This window comes from Cataglyphis hispanica, chromosome 16, assembly GCF_021464435.1.
Source record: "Cataglyphis hispanica isolate Lineage 1 chromosome 16, ULB_Chis1_1.0, whole genome shotgun sequence".
In the NCBI taxonomy this organism is placed as follows: domain Eukaryota; kingdom Metazoa; phylum Arthropoda; class Insecta; order Hymenoptera; family Formicidae; genus Cataglyphis; species Cataglyphis hispanica.
The window spans coordinates 536,360-559,320 of NC_065969.1; the positions used below are offsets into that span (position 1 = coordinate 536,360).

General features: G+C 28.2%; 2 protein-coding genes and 1 long non-coding RNA gene across 3 annotated transcripts in view; all 3 read right to left on the bottom strand.

The window, feature by feature from the left end:
* The window catches only part of LOC126855608 (uncharacterized), a 96,186-nt gene that overhangs the window by 25,365 nt on the left and 47,860 nt on the right, over positions 1 to 22,961 (bottom strand). The window lies entirely within an intron of this gene.
* Positions 1 to 22,961, bottom strand: part of LOC126855606 (uncharacterized) — a 77,665-nt gene that overhangs the window by 18,545 nt on the left and 36,159 nt on the right. The window lies entirely within an intron of this gene.
* On the bottom strand, positions 2,678 to 3,790 carry LOC126855626 (uncharacterized). Its single transcript, XR_007688269.1, has 3 exons — positions 3,658 to 3,790; positions 3,177 to 3,318; positions 2,678 to 2,985 (listed from the first exon to the last, which is right to left on the bottom strand). It is a non-coding gene; the product is annotated as an uncharacterized LOC126855626 (long non-coding RNA).

The window sequence follows — 22,961 nt, forward strand, 5'->3', positions numbered from 1 at the left end:
CATATCGCATATACATTTTCCTTCTCTTACCTATAGTGAGGACTGTAGTGAGACAAGAGAGCAAAAGTACAAGTATAAATATATTTAATAAGCACAATGCTCTATGCAGTTTCGCTCTACGTGAAAGCGGTGAGGCCGCGCAGATCTGTGTCATGATCACAATCAATATCAGTATTATTTTGTCAGTTAAACTGTTAGACACAGTTTTTTTATTTAACAAATATATATAAAGTACGATCTCGTTTCGAATTATTTTTACTCCGAATGCAGCTAGGACAAAACTACATATGTATATCACTGCATTCTAATAATAGTAGAGCAGTGTGCTTATTAAATATATTTATATTCGTATTTTTACTCTATTGCTTTACTATATCTTGTTAGTTGATGAAAGCGAGCGGTTGCAGCATCCCTCCACTCCTCTATCTATCTCTTTCTGTCAAAAATGTCAATAGAAAAGGATTTATTTTGTTCACAGTTCAATTGCTCATTAGAAAATATTTGCAAAACAAAATTTGATAATGATGACGATGATCATATTTAGATTACATTTAGTTTTTATAGTTATTTATTAAAAATTATTATTATTTATCATAAAGAAAGCGCGCGCCTGTTGTTCTAGTATGTCTGTAAAAAATAATATTCATTTTTACCCTTTTCTCTTTCTCTCTCTCTTTTGAGAATGCTTCAGTTGTATATTAGTAAAAAAAAAGATCGAAATTAAGAAATATATATATATATATATATATATATATATATATATATATTATTTTTATATTGTTTGGAAAATTGAATTAATAGATCTAGATTAAAAAAAGAATTATAAAATTAAAAAATAATATAATTTTTAACTTTATAAAAGAAGAAGCTGTAATTAATATTTATTTTAATTTATAACAAAAACTTTTGATCATGTATATCTCCTGATATTAATTGCAAGAAACAAAAAAGACGAGTAAAATAAAAGAAGTTTTGTTACCATGAATATTTTGCTATAATTTGTAATAAGTAATTTATAATCGAATAAGTGGATTTAAATCAAGTTTTGCATAAATGTTTATTACGGTTTTATCAATACACGTAAAAATTTTTATTTTTGCTGGCAATGTTTTTTCCTTGTCAAATTTATCAATAAATATTACAAAATAATACGTGATTTTCTATGTAAATAAATATTATATTTATGAGCTATAAGAATAAATTTTAAATTTAAATGATGGCATTAATTTAATTTAAATAATGGAATAATAGAATAAATTTTAAATTTAAATGATGGCATTAATCTAATTAATAACACAAATTAAACAAATAATAGTACTTGTCACAAAGAAACTGAAGAGGGACCGGGATGCTGCAACCGCTCATTTTCCAAAATTCCACATTTTTCTATGTTCTGTAGACTCGCGCCGCGTTTTCTGCTTTTTTCTTGTTTCCTATAACAACTCGCATTTACATTTTATTTCCATTATTTCTATATACAAACAATAAAAAGCAGACAACGCAGCGTAAGCTTGCATAGCTTGTATAGATAAGTTATAAAATAGAGGAATTTTGAAAAGTGAAAGTGAGCGATTGCACTATCCTTTTCTTCCTCTATTCTATCTCTTTCTCTCAAAAATATGAGATAAGAGGATTTATTTTGTTCACAGTTATCACTTGCTTGTTAGAAATTTTTTCCCCAAAACAAAGTTTTGATAATGATGATAACATTTAGATTATATTTGGATTTTATAATTATTTATTAAATTATTTATTATAATAAAAAGCGCGTACGTAGCGTTGTCCTAATTTGTATATAAAAAATAATATTTATTTTTAATCTTTCTTTTTCTCTCTTTAGAGAATACTGCAGCTGTACATGCTGCAGAATAAAAATTATCAAAATAAAAAAAACATTACTTGACACAATAAAGGTAAATATGACACACTCGGGCCCAATTATAATTTCAACGTGATATAAAAAATAGAAAATGTTTATGTAATATATTTAAATAGCTGAATATTTATCTTTTACGAGATAATTAATAATAATAACATTTTTATTAAAGATTGTTCATATTGTGGAGAATTTTATGGTGTTTTCGAATAAATAGATTAATCCAACTCGGATTAATTATTGTATTTTTATTATATTTTTCTATTTTATTATATTTTTCTATTGCCCAGCACACTCAAGTCCACTCTCTCCCCAGACACGGAACTTTTAATCTGTGGAAATATAATAACAAAATTTAATAAATTTTCTGTTACATAAGCAATTTTTAAAATAATGCAATAATTTAAGTTATAAATAACATAGTTATAAATAACATAAGTTATAAATAACATTAGTTTACAAATTTCACATTTCTTTTAATGCCAAAAATAAATTTTTTTTAATGTATTGTGGGAATTTGAATCTGCCTTGAATTTAAATCTGCCATCAGAAAAATTTCATTGAGACAATTTTTTTAAATATATTTACTAGCCTTGCAGTTTGTTCTTCCAGTTTCATTATATTGGATCGCATTTGTTCACAAAAATATCGTGCAAACGTGTAACAAAAATTTAAAGTTCAATAATTTTAATATGTTTCTAAATTCAACAAAAGTTCACTACATATTATAAAAATGACTATTTTTATATCCCAAAAATCAGAACCGATAGAAATGTTTTGATGGCAGATATGTGCTTAATATTGAATATTACTCTAGAAACAGTGTTCAAATGCTTTCGTACAATACCTTGTAAACTAGTGTAATTATAATTAATATAATTTTTTGATGTATTAAATATATAAAATAGTACATTATAAGATGTGTTATAACTTACCCTTAGTGAATTTGTTATAATTATTTCGTATATATTTTCAATATTCATGTATTCTGCAATGTACTCGTATTCTGCAAAACATTGGTATAATAAAGAGGAAATAAAATTGAAATCGTACTCATGTATAATACATTTTAGTTTTGTGCAGTAATCTTCCATTATAAAAATTGTCACCTAAAAAAAAAATAAAGAAAATTTTGTTTAAAGATAAAATAAAATCAAAATAAAATCATAATAAAAAAAATCATTACTTTTACTCATTGACTTTAAATAATTAAGCATTATTGAATTAACGTTATTTGCAAGATTCATAATTGATAGCTATTTTTATTAATTACTTAAAATTAATATAAAAAATTACCAACCGAAATATCATTGAATAATTTCACAGTTTCCTCCGAATAAAGTACATTTTGATATGATCCTCTGATAATGTTCGATGGGTAAGATAGATTGGAGTTGGGATTTAGATAAAAAATTTCTGCATCATACCAAATACTTGTATAACTGAAAATAAGAACAATAATTTATATGTACATATACATATATGTTTAAACATATGGAAAGAATGTTCATTGTAATTAAGACTCATAATTTTTCTAACGTTTTACTATTTTTACGTATGTATGCATATAATATACAGAAGTTGTTTTGTTAAATTAAATAAAAAAATATTTTTATGCTACAATATTCTCTTTCGTTTTCCATTTAAGTCAAATAAGCAAGAAACCATAGGAAAATTAAAAAAAAATAATGTGCATATATAATATATATTTATATACAATATGAGTATATATATCCAGAAATATTAAAAAAAATTTAGCAATAAACTGAAATTCTACTTACTATTTTGGTTCACGCATGATTCCAATATTATTTTCATATTTTATTAGATAGCAACGTACGCCGAGTCTTCTAGCTATGATGTGATACGTGATAGTCAATAAATATCTTCGAAAAGATTCTGCAAACTGTTTTAAATTTTATTAAATAAATTGTATATAAAATATATGTAAAATATAAAAATTACAGTTATATTTGCGCAACAGATATTATTATAATGATAATTGTTATCATACTTTTATTATCATTATATTATTATTGTAATTTGACATAATTTAAAATAACTTACATATTTTATGTATTTCGCTTCGAGATCTGTTGTCTTTAATATTTGGTGCAATTTATGTATTGCTAATTCTGAAAATATATACTCTTCTAAAACGCACATAATTTGCTTTAATTCTGTTTCATTCCAGAAATTATCTTCAATATTATTGTCTCTCCAATAAGAAAATTGCTCTAAAGCTGAAGAGCAGATTGAATGCGACGGATGTTTAATTTTCAGGTGAGATAGTACTGTCTGCGTTATTCCATTTAACCATGTTTTTACGCCCAAATAAGATATATGTGGCGCAAAATATTGAGCTACGATAGTTAATTGTTTTTCCAAAATATTTTTCGTCTTCGGCATATTCATAAGTTTTATTTGTTTATACAAAAACCGGTATTGTTTTAAGCAGTTAAAAATTCTTTTAAAGGCATATTCATGTGTCAAGTTGAAAAACAATTTTCTAAAAAAAATTTACAAATTATACATAATAATTAATTATATTAACTTATTATATATTGTAATGCTAATAACAAGTTTACTAATTTTTTTACCTTGATTTTTGTGCAAAATTTATATTTATCTCATCCCGCACAAGATAATAAGTCATGGAATTTCCTACAATTAAACGCAGTAAACGCATCAAATTTTCTACGTCAGTATTATTTAATTTATTTTCTGACGCTACATTTGCAAAATTTTGTAACTCTTGGATATAATGTAATCCTGCTTGCATTTTTTTTTCCAAATTGATATGATGCAATACTTTATTCTGTTTTTCTTTGTTATATTTTCTTTCCGCAGTAGGGCAGCTAAAATTTAGAAAAAAAAAATACCCAAATTTTATATAACGCCATAATATCAGCCATAAATTTTTAAAATTGTATTTCTTAAAATACATATAAATTTACAAATCTCTTAATAATATAGCGTACTTTATGTCTTATATATAAAATGAAATAAACTTCTTCTTAACCATAAAATGAAATAAAACAAATATAATAGAGCTGATTAATACAAGAGTACAAAAATTTATTTTTGATCTTCTGAACATTTTTAATAATTTAGAATAATTTATTGTAAAATGGCACACATTGTTAAGCATGTTATAACCAAAGGAAATACTAAAACATAGAATAATACTTTATGCTTATAATTTAATAATAAATCTTAAGTAAAGAAAAGTTGAAAATATAATCTATGAAAGTATAATCTATGAAAATAATTAACTACGAATAATAGGAAGATATGTTTATCAAATAATTTGCAATACATCTATAAATATATAGATTGGATAATTACTCATCAAGCCCTTAGATGTATGAAGATTTGGGTTTTACTAAATCTTTATTTTTTACTACAATTTTCTATTAAATTGCAACATCAAAAACATGCTTAGTTTTCACTAATTCAACAAACACATACACACACAATTTAAATTATTGAAATAACTACTAATAATTTTAGTTTTACCTTTTTTACAATTTTCTAATTTTACTATTGCTTTGTTAGTGACAAAAATCTATCGAGTGTATATATATATAAATTAGATTTGATAGATATAAAATAGATATAAAAAAAGTAGAAATAGAAAAATACCTTTGATAAAATTTTTTTCCCCAAAACTTGCGAGTTAATGTTATTTGCCAAAATCTCTTACACGTGTACTTAAAGTTCACAATATCCTCCATGGTGATGGTTTCGTTTTCCAAAATGATAGTAATTACCTCTTCGGGCAATTGCGTTATATTTGCCATAATTGTAAAAAATTGAATATATATAATAATTCACAAGAAGCTTCTACGACTGCTGCGATGCGACTGTAATGTGCGCTCCGTTTGGTATGATTCAGAAGTACTTTGCCCAGGTAAAAATTCGAAACGTTTGACCAATCAGAATAAAAAAAAAAAAATTCTTGCTTTTCATTGGTCAAACTAAAACAGCCAGGCAAGAGGGAATACGTTAAAGAAAAAGGTTGAAATAATCTTTCTTCACTGACCTTGGAATTTATGGCATTTGAAATTTTACTCTAATACTTCAAAGGAAATTTTCCACCCTTTTCATTTTCAGTTGCCCATTGTTATACAACAGCTATCTTTCTTTTTATTTTTTGGAAAGTTCGCATATGGTTCTGTCTCAGTTAAATGAGATAGCGTAAAATCGTTTTTTCTACAAACCTTTATTGTGAGCCTAATTGTATGCGTACGTTTGTTTGACCAGAGTGAGATGCTTTAAAATATTTCATTCTAGGAAATATTTTTGTTGTTTTTCTCTTTTTTACTCTATTTTTCATCACACATTATATGAATGCCGAGTCTTCTAGCTATGATGTGATACGTGATAGTCAATAAAAGTCTTCGAAACCATATTGCAATCTATATTAAATTATATTAAATAAGTTGTATATTATAAATATTTATAAAATATAAAAAGTATGCTTATTAAAATAAATTATACTTATTAAAATAATACTTATACTATTTGCGCAACGCATAACAAATGTTAAAATTATTATTATTATATTATTATTACATTTATATACATATTATTATATTATTATAATTTAACATAATTTTAAATAACTTACATCCTTTATATAGTTGACTTCGAAATCTGTTAGCTTTAAAAATTCATACAATTCATCAATATCTAAATCGGAAAATATATATTCTTCGAGAACACTCATAATTTCCCTTGATTCTGTTTCATTTCAGAAATTATCCTTAATATTGTTATGTTTCCAAAAAGAAAATTGCTTTAAAGCCGTAGAGCAAATTGAATGAGACGGATATTCAATTTTCAGAGATAGTACTCTTTCCGTTATTTCATTTAACCACGCTTTACGATTTTTTACGATCGAATAGGACACATGTGGCACAAACTGTTGCGCTAAAATTGTAAATTGTTTTTCCAAAAAAAATTTTCTCTTCTGCATTTTCTGAAATTTCATCTGTTTATGTATGAATCGAAAATATCTTGAACAGCGAAAAATTTGGTTAAAGATATATTCATGTGTCAAATTGAACAGTTTGTTGAAAAAAAATTACATATTAAATACAATAATTACATTGATTTATGATGTCAATAACAATTTAATTTCCTGCATTTTTTACCTTGATTTTTGTTCAAAAATTCGATTTGCCTCATTCCACACAGAATAATACATCATGAAATTTCCTACAATTAAACGCAGTAAACGCATTAAATTTTCTACGTCAGTATTATTTAATTTATTTTCTGACGCTACGTTTGCAAAATATTGTAACTCTTGGATATAATATAATCCTGCTTGCATTTTTTTTTCCAAATCGATATGATGTAATACTTTATTCTATTTTTCTTGTTATACAACTTTTTCCGCAGTAGGGCAGCTAAAATTAAGAAAAAAGAAATACTTAAATGTTATATAACGCAATAATATCAGCAATAAATTTTTAAAATTATATTTCTTAAAATACATATAAATTTAATAATTATATATATATATATATATATATATATATATATATATATATATATATATATAAATTCAGAACAAATTATGAAACTTATAAATAACAATATATAGATTTTTTTATTAAAAAAGAATATATAAATTAATCTTAAAAAAAAATTATATTTTTCATAATAATAGATAGTAATTTGTAGACATATATACACAATGTATTATTAACTGTTGCTGTAACTATTGCTATAACTGCAGCTATAACTATTGCTGCGATAATCTTATTTATGTTTTTTCCTTCAATTTAAATAAGAGAAATCAAGTAAAAACTAAATGAAAAAAATATTTTCTATACCACACATACTATTAAAATGAGAATAAAAACCGGAAGGAGATTTTAAGATACAGCAAATCACATAACCTTTATAATCTTCAAATAGATATAATGAATTACTATAATACCTTGTGGAAAGCATAAAAGTTGAAAGTTGCAAAAAGATTTGGTTATTTAAGTATGAAAAAATATAATTATTTATGAAAAATAAGAAAAATATTTTAAAAGTAATATTTGAAATAAAGAAATATAAAAAAAGTCTGAATATTATTACATAAATAAATTTTTATACATAATCAACAATAACATTATTTCAAATTTTAAAATTAAAATATGAAAAATTATAAGACAAATTTGAATATAGCGTACTTTATATTTTATATATAAAATAAAATAAACTTCTTTTAACCATAAAATTAAATAAAACAAATATAATAGAGCTAATTAATACAACAGTACAAAAATTTATTTCTGAACTACATTTTTAATAATTTAGAATAATTTATTGTAAAATAATACACACATTGTTATAACAAAAGAAAATATTAAAAAATAGAATAATATTTTATGCTTATAATTTAATAATAAATCTTAAGTAAAGAAAAGTTGAAAATATAATCTATGAAAGTATAATTGTTACGTCCAGACTCTTTAAAGTCAGAGTCAGCGGGAGGGCGTCCTATCTAACTCCGCTAGACAAACGCTAGACAACGAGTGTCTCGGAGACGAACGAATTGACCGAGGCCTGAGACAGGTCAACGATCGGGAGGGTCGCTTTTCCTCTATCAGTAGGCCGTTTGTTCGGTAGTCCCCTTTTCGGTAAAGGAACTAAATCCTTATTACCCAGGACGGGACCTTGTGCGATTTCGGGATATGAGATAGAGAACGGGTTATGCAAGAAAAAGAAAATTATTTATATTTTTAAAGACATCAAATTTTCACATTTATTTAATAAAGAAGTAAGAAAAAAGAACAAAATTACATTTATTTAAGTTAACATCATTACTTAGTTTATTACTTAGTATATACTACTTATTAATTATTTCTTATTTATGTATTTTTGTGTGTATGTTTTATGAAATTTCCTCTATAATGCATGTAGAAGGGGGAAATTGTTTCCAAAAGATCTCGATAGGGACGACGACGGGATATTTACACTCCGAAATGAACCACGGGATTACGCTGTCGGGTAGGCCCTCCGTTAATGCGGTCCGCAACTTTTTGAGATCCACCGGGCCTGGCCCTATGCAGACGATTCCGTCTGAAAGTGGGTCATAGATCGGAGGAAACTGGCCCAATATCCAGAGGCGGAACTGGTCCTCGGACAACTTTTGTCGGTTGGGTTGCGGTTCCGGTTCGGATCGAGACGTGTCCTCGGCCTCTGAGGATACTTCCTCTGGATTGAATCTGGAAGCCGGGGAGAGAGGTGATTCGCCTTCGTAGTTGATCCCGTGGTTCTTCGAGAGATTCTTCTTGGTTAAGGGAGTGATGGGGAGAAGAATAGGGGGAGTCGCTTAAAATGATAATAGAGAGGGTGGGCAACTCTGATCTTAAGCGGGTAGGGGAAGCTGGAGGAGAAGTAGCAGAAATCGGGGAGTGAGGAGTGTCAGTTGTAAGTATATTAACGTTAATGTTAACGTTAGTGTCGTTTGTGATGTTAATTTCGAGTGGTTCCGCTTGAGCCCGAGCCAATTTCTTCCTAAGCCGTCTATTCGGACGGTTACGCGCGCGTTTTACCGACACACGGGAGGATCGCTTTCGGATTACTCCTTCCACTGAGGGAGGATATAATAATAATAAACAAAAGCGGTTTGGCGATATAAGGAAATCCGAAATAATTCTTGGGATTTAAAGAAGAGAAAATAATTTTAGTCTTGCATAATATTATTTACTATTTTAATCGTTAGATTTTAGAATAAATACTCGATCTTATATTTTTTCTGATAGATTTTTATTCGATATAATGTGTATTAATTTATATTAATTTATTATATATGCATTTGGGTTTTATATAAATAATTATGTGAGGTAGAACCCACAAAGAGATTAAATTAAATTGAGGATCGCTCTTGGGGAATGAAAACGACCCTTGGTGACTGAGAGAAAGAGAGAGAAAGAGAGAGAGAGAGAGAGAGAAAGAGAGAGAGAATGAGAGAGAGAATGAGAGAGAGAAAGAGAGAAAGAGAGAGAGTTACGGGTAGCTCTGCAAAATGCGAACGATCCTTGGTGACTGATAGAGAGAGGTAATATAGTTTCGGAAGTATGGGAAGTAGAAGAGAAATATAGTAATAATTTAATTTTGATAATAATTCTAAATTGTTAATAATCGTAGTATTTCAAAAGCATTCGATAAAAATTTAGTTAGATTGTTAAACCCAAGAATTACTTTGGACTAATTAATTGAAGAATTTAAGCACTTACTTCTTATCGAGTGTGATAATATTTGGTCTATAAAATGTGGTTTGATAGGCCTTGGCTCACGAGCTCGTTGGATGGAGGTTGATTCACTCAGCACTATAAAGTTCTTAGTTCTTTCGGATAGTTCTTGCAGCGCAAAGTCTTTATAAAAACACAAGATGCCACTATGAAAAAATTTTAATCAAGTATAACTCGGAATATACTGTGAGATGCAATCAAGAAACGGGTAAACCTTAATGAAGAAAAAAAGAGAGAGACGCGTTGTCTTGTTCGGCGTTTATTAAGTCCTTTTGTATCATCTGTGAATTGTTCTGTACTTCGCTCTCCTTTTTTTGCTTAGAGTTTTTGGGTCTGATACCCGAACTTGAGCTTGAATATCTCGTTGTCTGCTTGTCATTCGCTTCCACATGGTTTTAGATTTCTAATGTTTGACTGTCTGTTATCTTTTGTTTAAAATTCTTGAACCTTCAGAGTTGTAACGTTTAAATTTATAGATCTGTTTTTATACTTGACTTTCGACAGCGAGATTACACAGTCTTGCTTCCCAGACTTCGCCTGTTTATTTTTTCTGTCAGACGTAGACTATTTCTTAGAACGTAAATTTATGTCACTAACGGATTTTCGATGAAAGAAAACAACCATACAGTCTGCTGGACGCAATAATTTATATATTAGTAAAAAAAAATATTCGTGAAATCTACCGAACGTAACATAATCTATGAAATTAATTAACTACGGATAATAGGAAGCTATGTTTATCAAATAATTTGCAATACATTTATGAATATATAGATTGGATAATGACTCATCAAACCCTCAGATGTATGAAGATTTTGGTTTTACTAAATCTTTATTTTTTACTACAATCCTATTAAATTGTAACATCATAAACTTGGTTAATTTTCACTAATTCAACAAACACATACACAATATAAATTATTAAAATAACAACTAATAATTTTTGTTTTATTTTTTTTACAATTTTCTAATTTTACTATTGCTTTGTTAGTCACCAAAATCTATCGAGTGTATATATATATAAATTAGATTTGATAGATATAAAATAGATATAAGAAAATTAAAAATAGAAAAATATCTCTGATAAAATTTCTTTTCCCAAAACTTGCAAAGCAATGTTATTTGTCGGAATCTCTCATACGTGCACTTAAAATTCACAATATCCTCCATGCTGATGATTTCGTTTTCCAAAATAATAGTAATTACCTCTTCGTGTAATTGTTATAGTAGCCACTGGAAAAAATTTAATATATATAATAATTCACAAAACAACTGGCAACAAGCATTATTAACTTTTTTAACTATTTCGATTTTGTAACACTTTACATACATACATATATATATATATATATATATATATATATATATATATATATATTGCGACGACTTTTCCCTCCGCGAACTCTGCGCACGTCCGCCATCGCGATCTCTCCGTCGCGCGGATGTTCCGCTGCGCCGGCGAACGGGAGTACGATTCGCCGGTCGGGAGATATGGGAAAAGGGGATCGTCTACAAAAACACAACGAATTGAGGAATGGTTACACGCCAGGAGGGAACGGGGTGGATGGTGTTCCGCGCGGGCCGTGACGAAATCGTAAAACTAGCGAGAATTGAAATTGGGCGCCAGATACGCTCTTGCACGTTTCAATTTCGTCAAATACGCGAGATAAGCGGAAAAAAGACGTGAAGAAAGAACTCGATTTTGTCGCGAACGGACTAGCTCACCTAACGGTAGAGGGGCAGGGCGGATGTTGGACGAATGATATATGAAGGCAAGAGGTGACACAGACAGAACGACAAATACGCGTAAAAGAAATTAAATTCGTCAAGCGTAACAAGGAAATAATAGTTTTATTAATTTAGAAAAGATGCGTCCGAATGATAAACAAAGATTAACGGTGGTATGCCCGGTGTCAATAAATTCGCGGAAGCGAGACTGGATGTTAAGAAACGCCGTAGCGTCACCGAAAGTAAGACGCCGTTAAATCAGGGTCGATCGAGCCTGTGCCCGAGCGCAATTATACCGGGTCGATTATCGGATCCTTCATGGATCGATAATATTTCGCTCGCTAGTCTAACATGCCGTACGGTTATCACAGGCATCCAGTGCACCCCTAATATGCACCGCGCAAATCTAGCTCGCAGCGCTCAGTATGATATTTCATACCCTCCGCGAAAGCATTCTATCACTCATTCATTCTAACGCATATGACTCGACAAAGAAAATAATCGACAGAAATATTCGCGCAAAACGCACTCATCCTCGACGGTTAACATCGGGATACATAATCGCGAGACACACTCGCACTCGGCGATCTCACACATACACGATTTAGACGCTAGACGGGCGCGAAATTACGCGACTAATATATTACGCCGTAGTCTCGGTCCGCGATTTCCAGAGAGACGATACAGACGATATACAACGCGCAATATTTATTGAGTCCAACACTCGAGACGTTTCGGGGCTCGGATCTCTTGCCGACGGGGCCGTGTCGCTAATACAATTACGCCACAACGAAATTAATCGCAAAAACTTCCGAGTGGAGCTCATACGCAAACACAACACTAAATTTCGGCCACGACGGCAGAACGACGCGATCCCGATATCGCGAACATGATGGAGCTCCTTCGTGATCCCTCGGGGCACGTCTCCGCACGGTCCTGCGTCCTCCTTGTCCTCTCGCGCTTCTCGCCTCGTTTCCGAATTCGGTGATTGATAATTCCTTTCCTTTTTCCTTTCATCCTCTCGAAGGTCGTCTTCCGAGTTATTGTGATCGTTGTTTTTGTTGCGACCGTTTTCACGCTCCTCCGGTAAGGCTCCCGTGTTGCATCGAAATAATAAAATAATAAGAAAATTGAAAAGACGAAATAAGTCCGACCAATAACGCCCCTCTGGAGATTTCGGTATGGCTCTAATGTTTTGAGACTGGCGCGGATGCGTTTTCCGCGCTCAGCGATCGGAGAGAGATCCGGTGGACGCACGCGAGACGGCAACGTCACAATATATATATATATATATATATATATATATATATATATATATATATATATATATATATAGAATAATGTAACATAATTATATTCCTATTTTTACAATAAATAGTTTTTCCATTTCAAAGTTTAAAAAAAAAGAATTCTTGGTAAAGTTATAGATTAAATAATTTCACAAAATGAGATGATCTGTGAATAGAGATAAACATATTTTCTGAAATAGTAAAGAAACGTAGATATTAGATTGAAAATTAAGATCACAAAAATAAAAGCACATTTTCGACTCCGGACGTTAACGAAGAAATAGTGAGAATGGAAAATTTAAAAGAAAAAAATATATTTCTAAAAATATCCCTGTCGCTTGCGCTCTACAAATCTAAGAATGAAAAAAAAATTTATTACAAATAAATTAGTACTTTTTTTTATTTACATATAAGTTTAATTATTTTTGCATATTATATTGACGTTGCTTATTCATTTTTGACATTTTATCATTAAATACTTTAAATCATAGTTCGAAAGCATAGTCTATTATATTATATCTGTTTGGGGTTGAATTTAACATTATAACCGACTTGTCTAATGCAATTTATTTTATTTTGGATCATAAAAGACTTAGAAAGGGATTTACATGTACAAGATATATCATATCACTATAAACAGACATACGAGAATATAAATAAAAAGATATTCGAGTAGCTGCAAAAAAATATGAGTTATGTCACATGTTTTTGGCAAGATAAAAAAAAATAAAAAAGCTTACTTTTACTATTGACCCCTTATAGTGTTCTAATCGATCCGGAATCAGGGGTGATTGTAACATTTTTCTTTATATTTATTTTTGATTTTATTTATCACAAGGTTTAAATGTTATGATTTTGATACGGTGAAATTAATATGTTAGCTTAAAATATTAATATTGTTTTTTTATTGTAATATTTCTCTTCCACAATCAAATTTTAAAGTCAAATTGTTATTTTCAATCCTGTTTTACTCCTATTAAATGGTGTTTATAATGTTTTAAAATTTAATAATAAGAAGTATTGAACAATGATGCTATCAAATGGTCGAAAAAATACTTTGTCTTTACATTAGATTTATCTGTCTCATAATCAATTTGATATCTTACACAAAGAAATATTAGATGACATTTGAATATATGTGCCAAATTCTCTAGCCTGAAAAAATTACATATTAACTGTACAATAATTACATTAATGCTAATTATAAATTAGCTAATTTAAGTTTTTTATTTATTGAATTTTACCATGAAAAGTCTACAGGAATAATTCGATCGTGCTCATCATAAATGAAATAATAAAGCAGAGAATCTTCAACTATGGAATGTAGAAGCCTTTTTAATTCTTCTTTTTTTATATACCAGTGCTTACTTTCCAAAATCATATACTTTTGTAGCTTTTGTACTATTTTCAGACATTTTATTCCTGTTATTGTTTGTTCTTAAAATTTAAATTATCAAAAATTTTCTTCTTTTTGTCTACATTATACTCTTTGTTTGCAATAGGACATCTAAAATTAAGCTTGTCAAAAATTATGTAAAACAACATCATAATATGAGCTATAAATTTTATTTGATTAAAATACTCTCTTCTAAAAATATATATAAATTTTTTAATTACGTATACAATATTTAATATATAATATTTGTATTATATAATACATAAAAGTTTTTATTTTAATTTCTAATATCTTTAAATAGAAAAAACTGATTTCATATAATGATAAATTATAAAATTGTAAAAGTTATAAAGATTGCAAAATTTCAAAAAGAAAATATGGTTACATTATAAGTCTCAAAAAATATAATTATTTATGAAAGCTAAAAATTATATTATATAAGTAAATCTCGAAACAAATAAAAACTTGTAAAACAAACAAATGTAAGAGAAAAGTATTTTCTTATTCGAATGTTATTATAAATTATTATAAATTAACATTTATACATAATATCATTATTGCAAATTTTAAAGTTAAAATATAAAAAATTGTACTAAAATTTGGTTTAGTGTTTTTTTTATATTTTGCACCATAACATAAAGTTCTTATATTAAAAAATTAAAATAATCACAAAAATAAAAATTATTAATATAAACTTATTTATAAATTAATAATAATTTATAAAGAAATTATAAATAAAAAATACCTCTGATAATATTTCCTTTCCCAAAATTTGTTGGACAGTTATCTGTTGGAATATTTCACACGTAGACTGGAAAAGTTACACTTGTATTGTTTTTCTGCTATTCAATGAAAGAATAAGGAAAAGATGGTGTGCAGTTCAGGTAATTTGGAAAGCAGGCAGAGATTGTTGGGTTTGTCTTTTCTTTCAATTTTGTTTGCTGAGTCCGAAGCTAGTAAAAATAATCTAAGAAAAATTTTGAGACAGAAAAATTTTTAAATAGAAAAAAAGTCTCGGTGATTTTATCGTTTTTTGAGCTATCACGGCAATTTTTTTTAAATTAGTATTAATATAACATTTTAATATATTAATTTTTTATAATTTTTATAAAGCAATTTGTTTTATTAAAATTATGACTTTTTATTTGCATTAAAAATAAATTATTTATTTTTTATTTTGTAGAGGACTTATTATTTTTATAGTGACATAAAAGGAAAAATGTTAAGGGTATTGCATATATACTTACATTTTATGGAACGCGGGCTTTTAAAAAATGATGTATATTTAAACATGCGATAAGTAAAGCTTAAATGCCATAACTAAAAATAAAACAATAATTATAAACAAAAATAATTTTTATGCTTTATAAATTATTGATGTCAATAATGCTTAGAATAGATAGATAAAAAAAGTATACAGTGTACAAAAAGAATGATTTACACAAGTGGAAAACAACAACGAAGTATTCTTTTAATTTAAATATAATTTTTATAATATATTTAACAGTGTGCTTTCTATTACACTGGAAAGCTTCATTTATAGATAAAAGCAATTATGACAAGTAAAAGAGAAAAACAATTAAAATTTATTTTTTTCTAATGCTACGCTAAAGAGAGAAATAAATTAATTATACAGATGGACAGAGATAGGAGAACACACTTTCTATCTGTTTTTTGTATCCGCAATGCACTAAACATTCCGGTATAAAATAAATTAATTGTTTCAATGAGCATTTCTATTTATGTGTCTCGAAACTTCAAGCTTTATATTTTGATTTTATACAATCGCATTAAATTATGATGTTAAAAGCAAGTTGTTAACAAACAATATATCCGCAGTAAAATAAAAATCTGAAAATTTTTTACATTACTTATTTGAAAATTACATCTTTTGTTTGTTTTTTCTTCTATTTGTTTGTACACTTTTTGTTTTTATAATTTTTTTTATTTTTATATAAAAGATTTGTCAAAATCTGCATTTACAATGTTTTAAAATTTAAATTGAGAAAACTTTTCAACAGTATTGCATTTTATTTTAATTTTTTTTTCAAATATTTTATAAAACGGTGCATATTTTCAAAAATATCGAATGCTTGCTAATTAATTTTATTAAAATTTATATATTCTCAATCTTAAACTGACATTATTTTCTATTGCTATAATAATTTTTATAAAAGAAAAATTGTTTGCGGAAGGTTTTTCATACAGAAAACATTGAAATTCTTTATTTACATTTAATAATTATTTAAAATTTTTGCATTTTATTATTTATCTAAAGAAAATTTTATATATAATAGATATAACAATTAATATGAAAATTGATATGTAATTAAATTTAAAGAAAATATTAGCATTAAAGAAAACATCAAGATTATCGAATGTGAAGTTCGGTGCAAATTTCAACGGCATTTTTCTAAAATTATACATTAAGTGTCCATTTAATGAAAATCACGGAATTTAAAAAGTATCATCCTATCTCCAAATTATAAATCTTGTTTGGAAAACATATTCCTATATAATCTAAAAAAAAACAAATCTTACATTACAAATATGATAGGTCATAAAAGATATGTGATTTATAAGAGTGCTATTAATATTTATACCTTCTTTTACATAACATATTTTATTATTTTCGATGAACATTACATATAAGTATTTAAGATTTAATGTGGAAATTACTTTAACGACATAATCAACAAAACGGAGTAGCAAGATGCACTTCGCAAAATGCGATGGTACTGTTTGATAACAGTTTTGCTAGCCATTCATTTAAAACATAGGAAGAGCCATCAAATCTAGAAAAGAATTGTCCTATCTCCATATTATTAATCTCTTTTGGCAAACATCTTCGCGCCGCGAGCTTTTCGCGGCACTTCGTTGACTGATCTTTTAAAATTAATATTTTCTTAAATATTGAGAAAATTGCAAAATGGTACAGGACTTTTCTATTCAGAATAACACCCTCTACCTTTCCTTAAAGGGTAATCCGCGAATTATCGGACATCCTGTATATATATATATATATATATATATATATATATATATATAATGAATCAGAAATGTGAGCAAAGTTTGCAGCTTCTAAAACTGTCGCCAAGCGTCTGTAACGTTCATTTTGTCTAGACTAGATCCCTAGGGTTGCCAAATCCAGAGATATAAATTATAGGACATTTCATCTTTCGAAACAAAATTTTGGACAAAATCGGACTAAAACAGTAATCATAAAACTAAATTAAATGCATAATTTTATTAAAAATTATTTACAATACTTTTTAAACAATTTTGATTACAGAATTTGAATGAATAAAATAAAAACTACTAAACTATTATTATTTAATATAAGACACATTTTTATTTTTGAACATAAAATTAAATATTTTAAATTTTATACATATAATTAACATTTGTTAAAATATTTAACACGTTTAACATATTAAAATAAAAGATGACGTTTACCAATTGTTAAAACAAAATATATCTTTTAAAATGAAAATAAAAAGAATAATAAAAGTATTTCAGCAAGAAGAACAAAATTTGTAATATAAATTATAGCGTGATATAAACATAAAATATATATTTTTGAAAAAAAATAAAAAAATATTAAGTAATAAAAATATTTTAGGAAGAAAAGAAATTGATACAAAATCAGTCCAAGCTTGGCATTGGCATCGCACCAACAATAGCTAATCAAAGCTAAAGAAATTTATTTAATTTTTCTGCATGGCAGAAAATTGGATTATTGCATGAATTTCCATTGGGTGGTGATTGGCAATCCTACCTACAGTAAGAGTCTGAACAGAATTGCTAGTTCGACAAAACATGACATCATAAGTATAGGTTAGATTAGAGATGCATTTTGTTCAATGAATTCGAAACGTTTGACTAACCATAAATTTAGGTTTTAATTGTGGACTAAGCCTAATGGGATAAGATAAGAAAGAATAATTCATTGAAAAAGAATTTCAAGAATTTCATTATATTGTCTTTTGAGATTTATGGCTTTGTTCAAAGGGACTTTTGTTTTTCAGTTATCCTTGTATTGTCTTGCACAATAAAAGAATGCAAAGTAAAAGAGGATTGCAGTTCAGGTAAATTGGGGAACACGCAGGGTTCCTTTTATTGACTGAATCCGAACAATCTTACTATTAGTGGAAAATAATCTTAGTGTCCAGGACAAATTTTGAGACATATTTCAAACAGAAGAAAGTACCGATTGATTTTTCATCACTTTCTCGAGCCATCTCAGTAAATTTCCTTTTTTTATAATGTTTTTATTATAAATCATGGCTTTCACTGAAGAAATTATATCGAATAAACAATCTTGATATCCTAACATATTTATAAGAATCAAACGGCAAGATAAGCATAAAAAAGTCACTAAAGTTTAGAGTAGAAAGTTTGCAGAAAGAGAAACGTAGATTTAAAACTCTGACAATCGGTAGAATAAACGGTTGCAGAATCCGTCCCGGTCCAGATGAGGCAATTCATCTACATCAATTGATATATATACTGAATTGTATGAAGGCACAACAGGGTTGAGAAATGCCGTTTTTCACGTTTCCTCGCGCTTAACAAGATCACGGATGATGAAGAAATGGCTCCTGATGCGCCGAAAATTGCGCACTCGTCCCAATTTATGTCCATTCAGACGCGTCTTAAATTTTCGTCGATCCTTAGTTACGGACAAAGGGACTTCCTTGAATGCGCCTTTATCGGATTAACCGTTTAAGCATCTGATGGGCATCATCATCGTTACGCTAATGATGACCGCCGAATTGAAATAAAGAACGATCCATTATTCCGAAGTCGAAGCTCGAAATAATATTTTCATAAATTCTGCATAAATTTTCGTTCAATATTTTAATGCGTCTAAAAGATTTTATTTTAAGATAAATTTTTTGACAGTTGTATGTATATAATTTACATATTAAATTATTTTGATTACAAAGGAAATTAAATTGCCGTAACGTAAACGTCATAGCAAATTAATTTTTAGATGCTTGTAGAATTTTTTCATAATACAATTTATATATTTATATATTGTTTATTATTATTTATTATTTGTTATTTATTATTTATTATTCATTATTATTTATTATGTATTATGTATTATTTATTATTTATTTATTATAAATATATTTATTAAATATAATACTGTCTATAAAACTAATAAAACGCAAAATTTATTTTACTTTTAATATTTACATTTAACGATAAACCGCCATGTGTAATAAAAATAGACGTCAAATTAAAAAGCCAGGCTAGTATTCAACTCGGAAAGCAAGATGCGCTTCTGAAAAAATTAATTACATCTATCAAAAATTTCCAATGTTTCACCGAGGCTCGTTATATCCACCAGTAATCTCTTGATTCGCATTAGTCCTGTAAAAAGCGGATAAGAATCATGATAACCGGCCTGATATATCGCGAATAATACATCGCGCGCGGGACTACTTTTCTTTTATTATATCCTCTCTCTCTCTCTCTCCTTCCCCTCGACCCCGTAAAACCCCGTAGTATGAAATATCGCAATTAATTTCGCTCGTTTCCGCTTGCGCGTTTCATGCGATTTATCTCTCGAGGCCTCTGCTTTCGACTCAACCTCGTCTCATCTCCGATACGCAAAGTTGCCATCCGCGAAAACGGTCGTAAAACTTCGCTCGATAATGGAGCTACATCTTGAATAATTTGCTACATTAAATCTTTTTTTCTTTGTCTTTTTTTATAGGAGGATCCGTTGCTTTAAGGATGATGGATAAAATAAACTAAGTTTTATTCAAAAATTGTAAAATAAATTGTATACGTAATTTTACATTTTATATTTTTTAGCATAATTTTTATCGGTATTTTCTTATCTTTTGATAGAAAAAGTTAAGAATAAATTATAATACAAATATAATAAAATAATTAGAACATAATTGTCATTAAATACGTTATTACTAAAAAATTTATTTTGATTTTTAAAACAAATTTTGATCATTTTCTCATGATTATAAATAAATGAAAATCAAAATAAATTAGAAAAATATTTAATTTACATTTTTTAGGTAGATATTGATCTATTTTATTATGCATCATTTTTTAACTTTTAACCTAAGTTGCATTAATTTTGAGAATCTATTCCAATAACATATGTATCAAAAATAAAATTAAAATTTTATATAAATTAAATATACGATAAAATGACACTTTGAGGAAAAAATACACTTGTGTAAGAAGTTTAAACACATTTAATTAATTAATCAATTTCTTTCATGCAGAATTTTTTAAATTTAAAAGAATCGCGGAGATATTAATAATATGTATTTATTTATTTATAAACAAAAAACAATATCTTTAATACAAAAACAAAAATGTGATTATAATTTCAACATAAGCAAAAAAAAGCAAAAAAAACGCAGAATAAGATGCTAAGAGAAAGAAATTACAATAAAAATAAAAATATAAATAAAATATAAATAAAATATAAATCAAATAAATCTAAAAATATATTTATAAACTCATTTGAAACACAAATCCCTCTCATCTTTTATTCATCGCCTTCATTGCCTTGCAGAACTCGAAGACCTCCTAGGAGACTCTCCCTATCATGCTCGCGTGCGATCTACAGTTATGAACATCATATTTCTACACTTTTCAGCATACAGGGCGTTCGAGCGAGGCATCCGCTAAACTCCCGCGAGGTAAAACTGACAATGAAGTAAAACCTGCAAGACGTCAGCACTGTTAATCTCAACCTCCGGCTATCAACGACCGAGCGCGACGTAGGCGCCCGCGTTTATCCTAGATATAAAATTCCTCTCGTACACGCATTTCATTAATATTTGTAATGTTCGTAAACGCATTAGCTGCCACAATTTTTCTTTTTCCCTGATTAACCCGTTAGCGCTCGTTTGAATCCGTTATGTCACTTAGAAGACTCAGCGACTGGATCTTCGCCGATCAATTCACGCTCTCGCGATGTTCTTGCAAATCACCCGATAGATTAGAGCCTTGTTATTGATGCCTTCGATCGATAGTTAAAAGCGGAAACGATATATACGAGACATATCGATGGCGAATCAATTGATTGAAAAAGTGATACGCATTGCATAGATAATTCCTATGCAATGTTTATAAAATAGAATAACTAAAATAATTAGAATACTTCAAATAATATATGACATTTAATGTAACCGCGTACATTTAGATTAGTTGAAAAACCAGATTCTATCAGCTGTTGGGAAATGTTTTATCGATGGGATAATTTTTTTTTAATTTTTGAAAAATATCAAAGAATTGATAGAAGCCTGTTACGCAAAACTGTTTCTCGCCCACGTTTCACGAGCTATCATTCAGCGAATGCTTATTTCCCCCTCTTATTACGCATAAAAATCGGGCACGGAACACGATCGATTACCATCCCGCGTTTCGATCGATATACCCCGATCGATGCGCGTTAATCGATCTTCGCGTGCTCGCGGCTCCGTCATCGCGTCGAACACACACGCTTCCTCAAATCGGCCTAATCCATCAAAGCCGGATACTTCACGGATCCTTTCGTCGCTGCGGCACATAATTACGGGGACATACGTATATACGGACGACGCTGACGCGCTCATAAATAGTTTTATTTACGACCGTAAGACGGTCGTATATGTAAAGCCGGTCCCGCGGGCGTCCACGCGTTTCGCTCCGTAATTACGCCGCGCTTTCTTTGTTCTATCTTTTTACTTTTTTTTTTTTAATGATTTTAATTCGATCGTTGATGTATCGATATGTCATGGGCGGATGCTCGGTTCAAAATTCTTCCATCAAACAACTTTCTTTATGTGAGCATTTCAGAGAAGAAATATGTGCCTGACTATAATTAGTAGCAGAAGTTATATATCAGTCAAAAATTTCTAATTTTCATTTTCTAATTTATATAAATATGTAAATTATATATATATATATATATATATATATATATATATATATTATACATGTATATAAAAATATATAATTAAATATATTATTTATAAATTTTTTTAATTAATTTAAAATTACATTATAAATTATAAATTATGTATTAAAATTATATTATTTTAAATTAATTATATATATATAAGTTACATTATTACAAAATTATAATTAATATTACATACAAAATTTATTGTTTAAATTCCTTTCTTTAGATTATTTCCATCATCCATCACGGATAGATAAAAAAAACATAAATATATATAGAGCAGAGAGAAAGTTACATGAAAGAAATCTGGTATAAAAATAAAGACTAAATTCTTGACACGAAGCAATAGTCTTGAAAACTTCGCTTCCTTGTAACAAGAGTTTATTGTTCTTGTTACTACAATACGATACAACAAAAAAAAAAAACCTGATCTCTATCGGCGTTCTCTTAGCAATTGTGCAATTGTTAAAATTCTTGGGAA